General features: G+C 41.9%; 1 protein-coding gene across 1 annotated transcript in view; it reads left to right on the forward strand.

The window, feature by feature from the left end:
* TM9SF3 (transmembrane 9 superfamily member 3) overlaps positions 1 to 14743 on the forward strand; it is a 104461-nt gene that overhangs the window by 18326 nt on the left and 71392 nt on the right. The window lies entirely within an intron of this gene.

The raw sequence follows: 14743 nt of genomic DNA on the forward strand, positions 1-14743 counted from the left end.
TGAGCCACAGGTCTGCCCTGTGCCTTGCACCACCCTTCCCCTATTCCCTCCCTCCTCCCTCACTGAGCTGGGGGCAGCTCTAGGCACCACCTTTGTGAGATGGGGGTGCAAAAATAACTGCTACCACAGCAGTGGTGATCATGCTACTGTGATTGGCACCCCAGCAGCCAGTGCTGCCCCAGGCATTGCATGGCTATCCTGGGCACAGAGCTGCCCCACTACACCTTGGAGTAGCAGGACTTGCATTTACCTAAGATGAAATAATGTTCTGGTTTCAGTTAATCTAATATATCTGTAATCCCTTTAACATTACTGGGTAGGTACATTGGATCGTTCATTGATTGATAAATTGTCTTCATATAACCAGGGCCTTTAAAACCTACTCAAAGCTGGCAAGTGGGAATCTCTTTTTGTGGGAATCCAAGATATTGGTTTTTGTAGAAGTGAAGCTTTTACTAGCTGGAATGTTTTTTAAGTCTGTGTAAGATCCTGTTGTACTAAATATAAATCTAGATAGTGGTATTGCCTGGAGTCTGTAGACAGAACTCTAGTGTTAGTGCTTCTGCTAATAACTTGTTAGCTTCACTCTACCAGAGTTTGACAGTACAAATCAATTTAAATATGTCTATTCATAACCCTTAGGGCAATCATGAAACTGTCAATAGTGTCAGTTTCATGTTGCTATCTGCAGCCCCCCTCCAGATGTTATTTTGTATAGTGCTAAATTAGTACAAAATTTGTAGCTCTACTAAGAATAAAGTGCCGTGGGTGGTCACACATTCAACACCCTTTTCCTGAAGCAGGGGGTGATTATGGGGCTTTTAAAGGGCTTGCAAAGCCATCTGAATCTGATCTCAGGCTACCACTGAGCCCTTTAAATTTCCTTGTGCTTTAATGGGTTGCTGGTTTGGGAATATCAGCAGTCCTTAAAAGTTCCAGGGTTGCAAGAAGACCCCTTATTCTTGCTGCAAGGGTGATGGAGATTCCTGTGAACCTCTGGGGGTGGTAGGGGCTGATCAGTCCCAATAAGCCCCTGTCAGTTAAACAGAGCCTTGTCACCTTTGCTGCTGGACAGGTAGCTGTGGGGGGGGATCTGTGGAAGAGGCTGATCCAGGATCCGTGCCCTTAATTAGCTCCTGCCTTCACCATGTGCATTGGAGGCAAGGGTGAAGAGGCTCTCACAAGGAGCCGGAGTTAATGGATTGGGGGTGGCGGGGCTGAAGACCACTTAATCGGACTCTACTGCTTCTTGCAGGGAAGACCCTCACCCTTGTCACCTAACTGGGCCTGTTATGTGGGGCTGGGGGGGGAGGGGGGTCCTCTACTGACTGTCTTCTTTTTCCCCTTCCCCCCCTGTACTGGAACCTTTAAAAGACAAGTAAACAGCCTGGCTCTGGGGACCTGCTTGCCAGTGCTGCCATATGCCCAGAAATGTAAAGAGCACATGGCACCTAGGAATTCTTCAAAGTATTTGGCTCTTGGGCTGCCTGAGAATGGGGAGCACTAGTTTTCCTTGCCTTCTCTAGTTGCCACCAGGCAGCAACAGGGGCAGGGCAGTCAGCAAGTCTTCCTGACTGCTTGTGCTAAGTGGGCTGTGCAGGAAGCCAGAGGTGAAGCTGCTGGCTCCAAGTGGAGGGGAGGTAGAGCAGAGCATTGTGGGATCGTGGAGGGTAGACACCTGGCCAGGTGTCAGATTTGTCCTAGCACAACAAAGTTATTTGAATCAGCAACTTTTTTGTTGTGGATCTGTAGCTGTTGTCATGGATCAACCATTGGTTGGAGGTGGGGGGAAAATTCCTTTAATATCTGGCAAGTTACCATTTGTTGCAGGAAACTCGCACATATCCTGCAACAGATGGTATGTTTTCAGGTTCCTGGGAGACTTCTGAGTAGAAGTAGGTATGATAAATGCTTTAAAAGAACCCATTTTATTTATTTATTTATTTTACAGTAGCCAAGGGTTGTGCAGCTCAATAAGGTAGTGGAAACTCTTCTGCCTTAAATATTCAGGGACCTTTGGAAGGGACAGGGAAGGAACTGAGAAGCCCTTTGCCTATGAGGGTGAACTCTGATTCATTAAGAAGCCAAACTGGCTGAAACTGAGACAAAATATTGACCATTCTTCACTTTGCCTACAGCCTGTTTCAGTTAATTCTTTTCTCTCAGCAGTTGGGGATAAAGAACTGAGGTTTTTGGTGGGACAAGGTTGTCTTTGTGCCTTCATCAGTCCTTCTATCTAGTGGTAGCTAATAGGTGAATGAGCCTAGGGAGGTGTATGTTAACTTCTAGCTCAGCATATAATATTTAATTTGTATACTAAAAGTCCAGTTACACTCTTTATTTCCTCTTAATGATACAGCTAGCTGCTTTATTACCTGTGCACGTGCCAGATCTCATGGGGGACCCAAAAAGATTACCACTAGTCTAACCATTTGCTGTCTGCCTGGCCCTCTTTGTGTAAATTGTGGGAATGTTACACAAAGCCAAACCAAAATAAGTCTCTGCTCTTCTTTTCCTCCCTTCTCCTCCCCCCACATAAGCTGAGGGAGGCGGGATCTATGGCATCATTCAGATTTGTTAAAACAGAAAGAGTATTTTATAAATCTAAAGAGCTTTAGCTAGCACAAGGGAATCTATTTGTGTGTTAAAAATAAATTGTAAGTTAACATTTCTCCCTTAAAAAATTGAATGCACCACCAAATGATACTGTTATTCACTCACAAACAATTGCTACCATACTGCAGTATTTACAGGTGGTTATGGATTTTGCTGTGAAGGAAAGCAGCATCCAATTCAAATTTTTAGAACGTGCCTGAAAATGGTAAGCAACAGGAATGACAGAGGCTGTTGTTTCTATTGACTACAATTAAATGCTACAACAAAAATGCATTTAATCTTTCATTTAGTAAAAGTACAATGTGTCTGATTTTTTTTTTCTTGTTTATAAGGCCAATTTATTTCAGTTATTTTTAATTGCATCGTTTTTGCATAGAGTTGGAGCATTGTGCCTCTTGACAAGAGTGTTCCTTAAATGCAGTAAGAGGTGTGTAGGAAGAATAGAATTTGTGTGACTTGGGTCACTGGTGAATACTGGGGGTTTCTGTTTCAAGTAGGTCCAAAGAATTTTTCCTCTTTTTATTTCTTATGTTTTCCAAATTGTTGCTTAACTTCCAAAAGAGAAGCTGTACAGTGAGTCTGTTCCTGATGGACTATGCAGTTTTAGCTTTTTGGTGGGAGAAGTTTGTCTTTGTATCTTCACGTATAAAGTGAGATCAGTGGATTGTGGTGATCTGCAGCAGATATTCCTCATTCCTCCTCCTTGTCAATTTTTTTTCTGTCCACTGTGGAAGCTGCAGCTTTCCCTGTTGGGGTAGAAGTGGGATTTCGATAAATTCAATTCAATTTTAAAGTAAAGACAGAGTTGACAGCAAAGGGAGGAAGTGGACTGTTACGACAGCTGTAGGTGACTGAAATGCTGAATGAAGAGGCTTTTTTTTCCTTGAGGCATAAAAAGGGATATAAAGCCATTCAACTAGCTGCTTGTTCTTTCCCATTTCTAGATCAGCCATTCATTTGATAAGTGAGGTTCAGTCAGAGTTGGGGGTGGAGATAGGTCAGAGTTCCTGCATTCTTTCTGTTTGCTTCTCGTCTCAATCATGATGTGACCCAAGTCTAACTTGGATAATCCTGCAACATGATCGACATCTGTAGCTCAGTGGCTGCTTTCTGTTCACGTAAAGGGTAGGATTTTTCTTTTAAATTTAAATAGTTTCCTTCATAAGGATGTGTACAGATGCTTGTATTGAAGTGACATAAATAGCCAGATGGGCTGAGCTTTTCACCTTTTCAGGTGTATTTAAGATTAAATTTTTCTTCCTATCCATTATTCTAGACCACATGATTTAAATCAGCATCTGTTAAGAGCTGGAAAGAGAATTTGTTACTCTTAATTTCCTTTCTCAAACTATTTTCTTCAGTTCTGCAAATACAAAACATCTCCAGATTAACAAGTCAGAAGGGACAGGTTTGCTTTCTCTCCACAGGTTGCTTGGGGTTTTATTTAGAGGCTGGGGGAAAGTAGTTCATAACAGCTTATTTCTGAATTGTTGACCAAAGAGAAGCTTGATCATCATTGGAGACTACTTCCTGCAAGTGTTGCAGAGACCAACTAGGGCCTGTGCTCTTCTTGACCTACTGCTCTCAAATGGGAAAGAATTGGTGGGGGGATGTAGAAGTGGACGGCAAGATGGGCAGCAGTGACCAAGAGATGTTTGAGAATCATGACAAAAGGAAGAAAGAAGAGCAGCAGAGTATAGACCATGGACTTCAGAAGAGCAGACTTTGACTCCCTCAGGGAACCGATAGGCAGAATCCCCTGGGAAGCCAGTCCAAGGGGGAAAGGAGTCCAGGAGAGCTGGTTGTATTTTAAAGAGACTTTACTGAAGGTGCAGGAACAAACCTTTCAATGTGCAGGAAGAAGGGTGAATATGGCAGGTGACCAGCTTGGCTTATCAGACAAGTCTTTGCATAGCTGAAACATGAAAAAGAAGCTGACAAAAAGTGGAAGCTTGGACAGATGACTCTGGAGGAGTATAAATATTGCTCGAGCATGCAGGGTTGAAGCCAGGAAAGCCAAAGTGCAATTGGAGTTGCAGCTAGCAAGGGATGTGAAGGGTAATAAGAAGGGTTTCTTCAAGTATATTAGCAACAAGAGGAAGGTCAGGGAAAGTGTGGGTCCCTTACTGAATGGGGGATGCAACCTTGTGACAGGTGAGGAAAAGGCTGAAATATTCAGTACCTTTTTTACCTCAGTCTTCACAGGCAAGGTCAGCTCCCAGACTACTGCACTGAGCAGCACAATTTGGGGAGAAGGTGAGAGCCCCCAGTGGTGAAAGAGCAGGTTAGGCACTATTTAGAAAAGCTGGACGTGAATAAGTCCATGGAGCCAGATGTAATGCATCCAAGGTTGCTGAGTTGGCTGATGTGACGGCAGAGCTGTTATCTTTGAAAACTTATGGCAATCAGGTGGGGTCCCAGATGACTGGAAAAGAGGAAATATAGTGCCCCTCTTTAAGAAAGAGAAGAAGGAGGATCCAGGGAACTACAGACCAGTCAGCCTTCCCTCAATCTGTGGAAAAATCATGGAGCAGGTCCTCAAGGAATCCATTTCTAAACACTTAGAGGAAATTAGGAGCAGTCTGTTTGGAGTCACCAAGTGCAAGTCATATCTAACCAACCTGATTGCCTTCTATGATGGGATAACTGGCTCCGTGGATGCGGGGAAAACCGTGGATGTAATATGCCTTGACTTCAACAAAAGGAATCAATTTAAAGCAATTAAAGAATTTTTTTTGCAAAAATCTAGTTGATCTAATAAAAGATATCACCTCTACCATGAGTTCCAGTTCCTTTTGCCTCTAAACCAATCTTGGATACTTGACTTTAGCAAGGCTTTCGATATGGTTTCTCACAGCATTCTTGGAAGCAAGCTGAGGAACTTTGGGTTGGATGAATGGACTAAGTTGGATTGAAAGCTGGCTGGATTGTCAGGCTCAACAGCTAGTAATAAATGACTCAAAGTCTAGCTTGCAGCAGGTATCAAGTGGAGTGCCCCAGCCCCCAGGGGTCAGTCCTGGGACCACTTTTGTTCAATATCTTCATTAGCTGTGTGGAAGATGGGATGGATTGCACTCTCAGCAAGTTTGCGGATGACACCAAGCTGGGGAGTGTAGTAGATACACTGGAGGGTAGGGCTAGGATTCAGAGTGACCTAGACAAATAGGACAATTGGGCCAAAGGAAATCTCATGAGGCTCAACAAGGGCAAGTACAAAGTCTTGCACTTAGGATGGAAGAATCCTATGCACCGGTACAGCCTGGGGACTGAGTGGCTAATCAACAACTCTGCAGAAAAGGACCTGGGACTTACAGTGGACAGTAAGCTGGATATGAGTCAGCAGTGTGCCCTTGTTGGCAAGAAGAGTAACAGCATACTGGGCTAGATTAATAAGAGTGTTGCCAGCTGATCAAGGGAAGAATTATTCCCCTCTATTCTGCACTGGTGAGGCCACATCTGGAATACTGTGTCCAGTACTGCCCTTCCTGCCCCTCCTCCCCACCAAAAGGATGTGGACAAGTTGGAGTCCAGCAAAGAGCAGCGAAAATGGTTTAGGGGTTGGGGCACATGACTTGTGAGGAGAGGCTGGGCTTACTTAGTCTGGAGAAGACTGAGGGGTTTGATAGGATCCTTTAAGTACCTGAAGGGTGGTTCCAAAGTGGATGAAGCTAGACTGTTTTCATAGGTGACAGATTACAAAACAAGGAGCCAGTTGCAGCAAGGGAAGCTTATGTTGGATGTTGGGAAAAACCTGTCACCAGGAGGGTGGTGAAGCACTGGAACAAGTTAGCAAAAGAGGTGGTGGCATCTCCATCCTTGGAGGTTTTTAAAGCCTGGCTTGACAAAACCTTCGGTAGAATGATCTAGTTGGGGCTGGTTCTGCTTTGAGCAGGGGACTGGACTAGATGACCTCTAGGGTCCCTTCCAACCCTAATTTCCTATGATTCTATGAACTGTTCTCATTTTTAATATTTGAATGATTTGCCTTTCCCTATGCCTATAGTGTCCCTTGTAGTTAAGAGCTTAAAATAAAGTGCTCTGGAAAGTATTGTTGACTTAGCATTAAAAGCAGGTATAAAATATTACATGGTATGACTGAAGTTCTTTCTCCTGTAGCCTAGAGCTGTGTCCCTACCAGCTCTGTATCTGTCATGTGCTTTAATTCCAAAAAGTGGGTAAACCTTATTTTTCTTATAGCCATATCTTGTTTTGATGTTCAGACATCACAAAACTTTATTAACATTTAGAAATACAGCATTCATTGGTCCATGTGCAACTATCAGTACATTTTCTCTGTAAAAAATGTTTCTTTATTGACAACCTAAGAATGTGGTTCTTCATGGGCCCAAGTTCTAATCTTTCATTATATTAATATCCGTCAGCTGGCTTTGCATCATTACATACTATATTTACTCTCATACTATGCTCACCTAAATTAGGCTCCCAAGATTGGGGTGCAGTGATGAGGTTGCACCCTCCTTTGATTCCTGTTCCACCCAACCAACTGCCTGGCAATAGCAGTGGCATTTCTAGTTGGGCAGCAGTGAGGGGGTCAGTTGACTTCATGACTCAGTTATAATATACCTGTTTCCCGTTAATTGCTCTTCAGTCCACAGGTGTTTATGATTCCCCCCTCCCTCTTTTAATGGTCTTGATGTTCCGTTAATTAAGCTATCCTTTGTTCAGCAGTTATGCTGTCATTTTATACTCCTGGTCTCTGTCCTCCTACATTGCAGTTCTGCAATGCTGTTTGTAGCTTTCCTCAAAATTCTAGACCTGTCTATGAAGTCCAGTTTTCAGCAGTAGCTACAGTATCAGTCTTTGGCAGAGCAGTCAAGAGCTGCCAACAGTTCAGTTATAGCCTCTTAGTAGAAAGGCAGGATGAGCAAACTGAAAATTAGGCTCTGTCCCTGCTCCATACAACCATAACTCTAGAAAAATCTCTTTTTCTTCTTCCTGCTTTCCCAAATACAAGCCACATGCCTTATTTTCTGGAGGGGGATGGAGGGGAGGTGATGTGCAATAAAAGAATATTCTCAGTTAACATATACACTATACCTGGATATGGTAGCGTGGCATATCCTTACATTGAGTCTGAATAGTTTGCAATCCCAAGTAAGGTCTCTTCCAATTCAAAACAGTAGAGATTGAAATGAATTGAAGAAGGGTATTTGTGCATGAAAGCTTGCAAAGAACATTTTTTCCAACTATTTAGTTAGTCTAATAAAAAATATCACATCTACCCATCTAATTTCTAAAATTAGAAATTCTTAAATTTTAAGAGTTCTGAAACCAGATTTTTGTGATATATGCCTGAAGGCTAGCTGTACAGCCTCTTCTAATTAAGGCTTTAATTGCTCATTTCTAACAAAGTCAATTTTGGTTATTGAAAAAGTATTTATATCTTTTCATTGCATCAACTGTCCTCTCACACTTGTGTAGGATCAACGCAAGAGGGTGAAGTTTATCTTGTCTCCAGCCTGTTTATTTCCATGAATGCATGAATTTTTCAGGAGGTTTAGAAATGAGTCCAAGTGGGTTTTCAACTCTGTCCTTTTCTTCATAGTTAAGTTGGGTAAAAGAGAGGATAGGTGATAGATGTCCCAGCTCTTTAAGGGGTGCAATCAAAATCTAGAATTTGATGTTTTTGTCGTCTTGGAAGTGTGGGAGACTTTAGAGTGCTGGCAGTTAGTTCCCACCAGTTCTAGCAGTGGTAAACTACAACATTTTTCAGGCAGAAATGCCAAGAGTGACTGGATCCATGTTTGTATTTGGACTCTAGCTGAACTGGTGGTAGCACCGATGAGAATATTCTGGTAAAGTGGCTGTGCCTATGAATTAACCATTAGGCTGATTAGGTTATCTCATGGCTCTTTCATGGCTGTTGGGCTATCTCATGGCTGATTTAACCTTTTTTTGTGTGTCCCTGCAATTAAGTTATTCCAAACTGCATTTTTGTAACAGATGGTTTAAAAACGGTGCCATTGCAGAACAATGTGAACTTAAATTTGCAGATTTAATGAAGACCTGCCTAGGAAGACATTTACATGCACTATCTAGCCATACAAAATGTTAATTAAAATATTCACAAAGTCCTATTTTTCCAGAAACAATTAAGAAGGAAGGAAGATGTTCTATCAAGAGAGCTCACTTTGAAGCTATTATGTATTATAACTTCGAGGGATAAAAAAGAAAAGTAATCCTAATTAAACACCTAAAAGCAAAAGAAGGAAATGGCATAAATTTGAATGGAGCTAGCTAACAGGGCAGGAAGCATATTGGGACTGTTTCTGCTGTGGCACTAAACCACAGAGGGAATGTACTGTCCATGACAGCAGTAAGGAAGTGTTATGACATATTTTCTGTGCAATTAACACTTGCAGAACAGCTTGCTTGCATCCATCTGGAAATCCCTGAACACAGCAATCACTCACGACTTTGCTTTTTCTACTAGATCTTGAGGGAAGCACCCATTTTATTTAATCTGAGTCACTCTGAGGGAAGCTGTGGCTAGTATTTCCAAAGCAAATGTTGTTTTACTGGGAAGCTGGTAAGATGAGGGGTGTCTGAGAGGTGATAATTTTAGAGCCTGCCCTGTATTGTCTATTTGCTCCTCTTAAGCAGTAACAAAGGAGTATCTGCAGGTTCCACACACATACGGGACCTAATAACAAGCCTGTCCTGTCTTATGTGATAATGTTACTGACTTTTATTGCCTAGTGGTTTTAGCTTCCTTTTGAATGAGAATATAGTGAAGCTAATCCAATTTATTAGTTACTAATTGGTTTTATATATAATTTTTTAATTTTTTTAAAATTTTTTTTGTGAGGCAAAGCTTGAAACTCCATTTCCATTCAGCCCCCTCCTGCTTTATGTTCTTCTGAGTACTGAACATTTTGGTATTAATTGGTCTAAATGTTTGAACTGTAACACACCTGCACTGGATTTGTATTTAAATGCATTTAGAAAGCCAGTGTGGATCAAAGTGAAGTGCAAACAGATGGTATTGGTAGCCAGTTGATGAGTACATGCGGGTGTGTGATCTGGAATGCTGTCTCTGCCCATTTCTGCTTTGTCCCTTACTATCTTTATGCCTATAATAAAGGATGAAGACAATAATCCCCTTACTATTAGTTGGCTTGCAGCCATTACTATATCAGAAAGTAGTTTTAATACTATTTAATATTGGATCATGAATTTAATCTGAATATGCATTCTATTTTTAATATAGTAAAAGTGCTAAATGTCTTATTTTTGAAGTCAAAGCACTTGAGAGAGATAAAAATAATAACCAAGTTTCTATTTATTGAGTTAAATTTTTACAAATAACATGGTGACTTGTTTAACCAAGAGTAGATTAGTGCCTATAAACTAGAAAAAATGAAATAAAGGTCATATTTTAACAGCCAGGAATCCTCCCCAAAGGGCTGTTATAACAGCAAAGTATTATTTTATACACTTAGCAGGCAAGCAAATGCAGGCATGAAGAACCAGACACAATCTTAAAGATTTGGTACCCTTTTGTCAAATGCTTCTGCTGTTGTGTTTCTTCCTTATGAGAGCTGAAGTGTATTCTTATCATCTCAATTTAGGGGTGAACTTTTAAATGAAATTTCATAAAACTTTTCATAGTTAAAATTGGCTTGTGTGTTAGAGTGAATTGGAAAATTAGCAGAATAGGCATAACATTCAGATAACATTTTGTTATGTGTTTGCTTTTGGTTTGTTTTGTTTTCTCCCCAAAGTTGCCCAAGCATTACCCAGCTGAAATCGAGGCCAAAAAAATCATAAATAAAGACTTAAAGTTGGCCGTCACATGTATTTGGACTCATAAAAGGCTTGATTGTCAAATGTGCTCAGCATCCAATAATTTCCCACTGAAGCAAATGACAGCTGGTGAGTGCAGAGCACTCCTGAAAACCAAAACACTTTAGATACCTAAAATGCACTCTGTTAAATGTAGCCACTTTTTAAAAATAGTGGCCTGAGAACCTGAATTAGTTCTACAGCTGTGATGATTTCCCTGAAACAAATCTAAATCCTGATTTCAGAGGACAGTCCTTTAGGGACAGACCTTAGTGTTAGGGAAAGTTCAGTAATTAATAAAACGTTTTAGTCTTTAGTTTTGGGGAGCAGGGTTGGTCCAAGCTTTTTAAGGGCCTGCCAAACTAAATTTGCTTGCTGTCTCAGTGTACTGGAGTAAGATGAGAAAAATTGCATCCAACTTCACATGCTTATCAAAGGTACTCTATAGTCAGAAATTTAATGTAAAAATGGCAAGGTAAATACCAATATTAGTCACTGTTAAATGAAAATCACAGCCCCATTCACCTAGAATCTGCTCTGGGAACCATCAGAGACTGGCTTTCTACTTAAGAGTTTGGTTTAAATAGACCAGACGTACTTAGAGAAATAACATGTTGTGGCTGGGCAGCTGAGGCACACGGATGAGTGACCTCCCACAGGCACATCGGACATTTGTGGCAAATGTAGAAATTGGATTCAGATCTTCTTATCTTCCAGTCCAGTGTCTTAACCACAAGACTATCTTTCCTTCGTTATAATCTTCCTCAAATATAGCTAGTGAAGGCTGTGGTTAAGATAGTGGCTTAAGGTGCCCACTATTGCTAATGTTACGGGAGCTGACATGGCATTAGCAGTTTCTCCTTTATTTTAGTGCTACAGAAAGTAGCTGTCTTCTTTTTTGCCAAATATGAAGCCTTTTTTTTCCTGGATGATGAAATGTTGGGCAAGATTCCATATCAACTATTTTTTCTAGGCGTATTTAATTTTTTTTCTATCTGGCATCCAGTCAAAAAATGTTTAGATACACCTGGATATGGAATTTTGACCAACGTTTTATATAGTATATGACTGGTGTGTATGTGTAAATGTACATATGTACATTTATCATTGCTATGAATTTGGGCCTTTGGACAAAATTTTGGAATGGCTTCATCACCATGGCCCCAAATAATATACTTGTTTGAAGTTTGAAAGAATTACATTAATATCAAATTATCCCCATATAGTAATTTTTTAGAGAAATTAAATTAGCAATAGTGACAGTTGAATAAAAAAAATTGACATTGTTTGTTAAAATGACAAATGTTTGAATTGGCAGTCTCTATCTGCTGCATCTGCGTTCCTGTGAATTATTTAATATATGGAACATTAGCACCATAGCAACTTGTACTGGAAAACGAAGATTCTTTGGCATTACTGTCAGGGTAACATTAATTCGGAAAACTTAGATTTAAAAAGCGAAAGTGTGTGTGTGTGTGTGACGCACATGCTTTACTGGCCCATGGGCCAGATGAGCATCCCCGAGCTGGTCAACAGGCCAGACTGGGACAGAACCCCTGTGGAGTGGCTGTGGCACAAGGTCCAGCTGCACAATGTACGCAGCATAGCATGCACCAGCTCCTGGGGCTGACATGGGGCCAACACTACCTGCAGTATTCAGGTAGCACAGGAGGTCAGTCCAGGGTGCTGCATGCAGCTGTGCCCTGAGTGCTGGCTCTGGGTCAAGTGGGGCACTGCATGGAGTACATGCCCTATGCAAGTCCTGTGCAGCATGTGCTGATTCTGGGGCTTGCTGGGCATGTGGCCCCTGGAGACAGTAGGTGCTTGTAGTGCATGGGCTGAACCCACTGCTTCATGTGCCACAGGGTCAATGCATGGGCACATAACTCCCTTTGCTGCCTGCAGTTCATGTGGTGCTGGGTCTAGTTTGCATGCCACATGCAGTGCACAAGGCCAGGGCTGGCACAGGGAGCATATGGCTCTGTGGGCCATGTTTGACACCTCTGCTTTACTATATTTTAATATATCACTGATTTAGGAAAATTCTAGAATAAGTGATAAGTTTGTTCCCAGAAGCATGATGAAGACTGAAGAAATGTGACAACAGCTATGTAGTACACAAAATGTCATGGTGTAAGGTGCTCACAGTGATGATGTGGCATTGAGACCTGAATAAAATAAAATCTGATCTAAATATTTGGCAGAAATCTCAGAATTCGTTGCTGGATCAACCCTGCTTTTATTTTGATCTCTTGTATGCTGTTTCAGCACTTTCAGTTAGTTCTTAACATGGTGCTGACTGAAGAAATATTGGTGCCCTGTAACAGGTGCCTCCACATTGTTTTGCTCATGTACACATGCCTTTTCTTTTACACGTGCATCTTGGGACCTTAGATGCTTGTAGTCATTGTTACTGAGAAAAAACAAAATGCTGCTTACTCATTACAACATTTCTACAAGGACTGTATTCAACTTCCCCAAATATCAAATGATATTACAGGATACTTCATAGAAACAGCAAAGACTCTATACCATATATATAACATAGTTATTGCTTCAATATGCCAAGGAGCTAGAAAGGCCCATTTCTAATGGTTCTGCAGGAACAGTGTTACTAGATGATTTTTTTCCATAGAGGAAAGTGGAGAAGGTACATGTAATGTGGATGTGAGTAAGCCAGATTGAAAGTGTGGTTATAGGTTCAAGATTGGGTGAGGACATGGGGATTTTTTGGCTTTTGAATGACTGGATTGGTGGTACATACAATTAAGTATAAGGAGTTCTGATGAAGGCCTTTGATTATTGTGTGGAATTGGTTAGTCTCTACTGAAACGATTGGCTGTGAAATATTTAACTTTGAGCCTTTATGATGATGCTTTAAATGTCAACAATAGAGGCCACATAAATGGATAAAGGCAACTTCATATTCCTGAGATCTGTCTTCCAGCTGAGCCAAATATCACAGCAGTGATGTTCTAAAGCATTGGCTCTCAAACTTTGTTAGACTCAAGATCCCCCTCCATAATGTTTCTGAATTTAGCAGGATCCTCTGTGATGTGTGGGGAAAAAAAGAAGGGCTCTTTCTATGCACATCCAACAGAAGCATGCCCTCCTGTCTTTGTTCCAGTGCCTAGAGAAGCCTTTCAGAAGCCTAGAGGGCACCCCTCACCTCCTAGGAAGTGTAGGGGAAGAGGCTGCACCTACTGTATCCTGCCTGTGGTGGTGACATTGATGGTCTGGACTCAAGTGGAACAGCAGCAGCAGTCCTTCTAGTCAGGCTGGCTGCAGTAGGCCACCCCCTTCTGCTGCAGCTGCTTCTTGGTCCAGCCCTGACCATGGCTTCTAGAAGGAAAGAGGAGAGTCAGCGCACTTCCACCTGGCAGCAGTGGTGGAGTGGTAGAGTAGAGGTAAACTGTCTCCAGGCTGCTGCCCCACTGCTTTGCCAGGTGGAACTGTCCCAGGTGCCTTTGTTTCTAGAAGGCCTCTGTAGGGCCAAAAAAGGAAGCGGGACGTTTCTGTCTGCATTAGGCTTACCAAATGAACCAGCATGCCCTCCTGCAGGAGTATCCTTAATAGTGCAGTCATTTCATGGTCTGGCTTTACTTGTGCCTCCTGGAAAGAGAGGTTTGTGGGATGGTTTCATCTGAATGCAGCAACACCTTGAAGAGATCTTGCAGTGTCCCAGTTGAGAGCCAGTGTCCTAAAGGGTTTCTTTGGAATTCCAAGAGCTACCTAGCACCTTGATCCTAAAGCACAAGCACATGGCTTCATTAAGGACAATTATGCATCAGTTCACTTGGCTGTATGTTGGCAGTTTTAATTCAGCAGTGTCTGCTTTCAGTTATTTAGAATTGGATTTAAATCAATTAGTATCCTGGGAAGACTGGTCCACAGATGCATCCATGCTCTCCCAAGTCTTTGGAGCTTGTTCCTTTCCTCACATACCCAGGTTTGTTTTTAAATAAACAAAAGCTATGGTGGTCAGAATTAAATTTGAATTTGAAAAAGTCTCTGAGCAGTGGATATTAGCTGTATCCATTTTAGGCCCATACTAAGATTGATCCTTATAATCCTTGCTAGCAAAATGCCTGACATGAATGACAGATTTCAAAGAAGTGTTTATGTGGCCACCTCTGAAGGGTAGCCCTGCAACTGCCTATTCTGTTGTCCCTCATGCCAAGCCACAGCCCCCCCCAGCCCTGCCAGTGCCCCTCACTCTCACCAGACTGCAGTACCTTGCTCCCCTGGGCCCTGATGGTGCCCCTCACTCCCAAGTCGCAGCCCACCCCCACCCCCCCGGTATGCCCCTCACTCCTGATCC

This window comes from Crocodylus porosus, unplaced genomic scaffold, assembly GCF_001723895.1.
Source record: "Crocodylus porosus isolate Cpor-Errol unplaced genomic scaffold, CroPor_comp1, whole genome shotgun sequence".
In the NCBI taxonomy this organism is placed as follows: domain Eukaryota; kingdom Metazoa; phylum Chordata; order Crocodylia; family Crocodylidae; genus Crocodylus; species Crocodylus porosus.